The sequence below is a fragment of the Periplaneta americana genome, chromosome 16 (genome assembly GCF_040183065.1).
Source record: "Periplaneta americana isolate PAMFEO1 chromosome 16, P.americana_PAMFEO1_priV1, whole genome shotgun sequence".
Classification (NCBI taxonomy): domain Eukaryota; kingdom Metazoa; phylum Arthropoda; class Insecta; order Blattodea; family Blattidae; genus Periplaneta; species Periplaneta americana.
Genome location: NC_091132.1, coordinates 25,205,300 through 25,209,830, shown reverse-complemented (window position 1 = coordinate 25,209,830; position 4,531 = coordinate 25,205,300).

Genomic DNA, 4,531 nt, shown 5'->3' with positions numbered 1-4,531 from the left:
CAACAGATGGCGGTCTGTAAAGTCTGTGTGCTACCATAACCTCTTTCGAACTGTGTTTTGCGCGGGCAAGTCGTACGCAGGGTATTTGTTATCATCGATTGCGTACGGCAAGATTCCACAACACAAATCAAATGCTCCGTGTCCATGTTGACCGTCGAAGTTAATGTCAACAAATACGTGAGTAATCGTCTTAACCCTCTCCCCATATCCCGACAGTAATAAAAAAAACTCACTTCAGTACGTGTTTCCAAACAGTTCACATTCTTGCCACTACTGGCGTTACCGTACGTATCGGTAAGTAATCTTCAGAATGAACGCCGTACTTGCCAGGCAACTTCTCTGGCACATAAGTAATATACCTCTGCGGAAGTGTAGGAAGATTGAATTCTCTAGGCTCATCGGCTAGCCACATGACGACATACAGCGAGCCATGACACATTTTGAACTGAACACCCAGTAGTGAGTGTAGGGATATGTATACTCATCACCTCATCTCACCACATCTCGCCAAAAAATTTAAAAAAATTGAAATTTAAAAAAAAATTGTAAAAATTGCAATTGTAATCTTGTAAAATGTTGACTTGTTCCACATCTTCAAGCTTCATTGCTAATGTAAGATCTATGGAATACAATAAATTAAATGAACTGAAATCAACCCCTATGCTTTTCAATGTGTACAGACTTAAGCCTATGGCATGTTCTTTAATATAGGGCAGCGGTGACCAAACTGGGTACCGTGATTACCTCGTGTAATCAAAGACATTCTTAATAGTAAGGAGGGAGTTTCCTGTACATTGCTCTCTGTCTCGCTTATGTACTGATGGTAAGCAGCGTCGGTACCATGTCGCTCTACAAACCCTCTACGAGCAGGAACAGAAGGTTTCGTACAGAACGGGAAGAGGAATTTATTCGCTGTTCTGTCGGAGAAAATGTGATATGTTGCTTTGCTCAACGGTTCAATTAGTAGTAGTATATAGAAGCGACATTACAGAGCATTACGCTGATTACACAGACGTAACAGGTATTATTATTATTATTATTATTATTATTATTATTATTATTATTATTTATCAGCAAGTATTACCATAATTCTTATATACGCCTACACCTTCCCTTGAATGATAAAATAATTACTACTTTCAATCTACATTTTAATTTCTTTTTTAATCTTTTGATGACTATTATCAGTTATTTATAGTTATTGATTTAATAATAATAATAATAATAATAATAATAACTTAATAATAGGCCTAATAATAGCAATAATTAGAGACAGGATTTTAATGCACTATCAAATCCTAAATTTTGCATGCATCCATACACTATCCAATGGTCAAATATGCACAATGAAGGAAAAAAAAACAGGCTTTAAGTTAATTTTAAACTAATATCCTTGAAAGCTATAAATAGAGATTAAATTTCTTTGAGCACTATCAAAATTGAAACTTACATTTTATTTTCGAATGTCATAAGTAATAGTAACAGTCTTTCCAAATTTTCAGCAATCAAGTTCATGCGTTTATTTGTCAAAATGTTTTTTGTACACAGAAAATGACCTCTCTACGTCACAAGAAGTAACAGGTGCTAATTTAAATGAAGAAATTTGAGACAAAGTGAGGCCAAATTCTGTGTCTTTAACATTTTTATCACAAATAAATTTCTTTACTGAACACACAAATTCATAAACGGGATTTCCACTGACGGCTTTGTCCAGTTTGTCTTCAGTTAACGTACCCACATCCCCATAGGCAGATCCTAAAGATTTTTGAATGAACTAAAAAGATTGGTATCTTAACCAAAAACGCTATAATTATACATAAATAAAACAAATTATTAATATAAAAATTATTTAGTGATAAATGAATATATAACAAACCAAGAAAATAATAAATATAAAATATACCAACCAATAATGGTAGGGATGCCAACAAAGTATAAAACAATAAATAAATACCAGCTTGAAGACGTTCAGGCTGATATCCCCAACCCAAAATCAAAATTAAGGTCGGAATTAATCTCAACTCAAAAAATAAATAAAACGAAAACATTTTTAATCTCCCAAAATTACAATAAAGTGTAATTGTTAAAATAATTACAACAAAAAAAAACATTTTCATAATAACCATAACGAAAAATGGACAATCTTGGTATAATTATTAATAGACAAATTCATAATCTTAATAAAATTAAACCAAAAGAAATTAAATCACTACCAAACAAGTAACTTAGATTACATCAACAGTTCCACGAAAATATTTTCCAGTAGATACACTCAAATACTGCAAGCTCAGAAATACCAAACTCTACGAGGCAACATTTATAAAATGCAATATCATGCGATTTGATATAAAATATGCAATGAAACTATAAAAATCGACGTAATATGCAACATAAACCTCAAAATATGCATTATTAAACTTAAAATCTAACAAAAAACAAGCATTATGCATGAATTTATCCCTAAAAAGGCCAAAACATGCAAATATGCACGGAAAAAGTAGACATATTTCGAATCACTAAGCCATGAAACGGATATTTACAAAGTTTGAGAACTGTAGCAAGCTTATATAAAAACATGCATTTTCATGGAAATCCTATCTCTAATAATAATAATAATAGTGGCTGAAATAATTTGTCCAATGAAAGTTATTAATTAATTTTGAAAAAATGAGCATTTCTCGATTAAATATCCAGAACAGAATTCAGGAAAATTCTGATTGTGTTCATTGAAGAATATTAAAAAAAAAAAAAAAGCAAGAAAATTTGTATATATTTTTTATTGGTTCTTGATGACAGTAGTGACATTACTGATACAGCAAAGCTTGCAATTTTTATTCGCGGGGTTGATGAAGAAATCAATGTTAGTGCACGAACCACCACTGGTTGTAGTTTTCATGCCATGTACCTCTCCCCCGTCTCCTTACTTTTTAGACTCTCTCTCGCGTGTAATCACTGCCGTTCGAGTTTTGGTCACCGCTGATATAGGGCTACACCGCTACAACCAAATACTACCACGGAGATAATTCTAATTTATTAATTGAGCGTCAAAATACAAGTGTACTGACATTGAAGTTCATTATAAGTTTATGTGTTTTTTACATTTTTTTATGTCTCCTGAATTTCAGTCCTCTAGAGTTAGCAACCCTATTTATCAGTCGATAGATGATTCTTTGATGCTGTGTCTTAAATAGCTTCAAACAAACATTCGAGAAGCAATAGAACATATAAAGATTTTTCTTTCCACAAACGATTAGGGAAAACACGGGGATTTTACTGGAAGCAAGTAAAGAAATAGGTTTGGAAGTAAATCCTGAAAAGACAAATTATATGATTATGTCTCGTGACGAGAATATTGTACGAAATGGAAATATAAAAATTGGAGATTTATCTTTCGACGAGGTGGAGAAGTTCAAATATCTTGGAGCAACAGTAACAAATATAAATGATACTCGGGAGGAAATTAAACACAGAATAAATATGGGAAATGCCTGTTGAGAAGCTTTTATCATCCAGTCTGCTGTCAAAAAATCTGAAAGTTAGAATTTATAAAGCAGTTATATTACCGGTTGTTCTTTATAGTTGTGAAACTTGGACTCTCACTTTGAGAGAGGAACATAGGTTAAGGGTGTTTGAGAATAAGGTTCTCAGGAAAATATTTGGGGCTAAGAGGGATGAAGTTACAGGAGAATGGAGTAAGTTACACAACACAGAACTGCACGCATTATATTCTTCACCTGACATAATTAGGAACATTAAATCTAGACGTTTGAGATGGGCAGGGCATGTAGCACGTATGGGAGAATCCAGAAATGCATATAGAGTATTAGTTGGGAGACCGGAAGGAAAAAGACCTCTAGGGAGGCCGAGACGTAGATGGGAAGATAATATTGAAATGAATTTAAGGGAGATTTATATGATGATAGAGAATGGATTAATCTTGCTCAGGATAGGGACCGATGGCGAGCTTATGTGAGGGCGGTAATGAACCTTCCTTAAAAGCCAGTAAATAAGTAAGTAGAGATTTTTTCAGAACACGATCAATGTGGTTAAATGTTTACATGTTACAAAAATTTTATTCCACTTTCTAAACTAACGTTGCAGTTCTTCACGTAATTTTTCTCCACTTTATAGTTTGTTCCTTCACCAACATTCTGGGCACAGTGCAAAGGAAGACACAAAGCTCTCTGCAACTTTGTTAGATTCAGAGTAACGGATATCCTGCTGTCGACGCTAGAGACGCATTTCTGGGTTGGGCGCTTCGTTTCGTTTGGCGAGCGTTCGAGAATGTTTGTGAACTTCGAGCTAAGGCGCTTTCCGGACATGGACCACTGCAATATGGTCAACAAAACCACTGCTCAAATCAGGACAACAGAACTACTGCCGACAGCTTATTCTTATTTATTACATTTCATACTGCAATGTTCGCAGGAAGCATCATATTAGTTAGTTACGAGTAAGTGTTATCGGATAATGAGCACAAGAAGTATAATAATTTTTTTAAATATAAAAACGTGTAGTTCATGTGAATTAC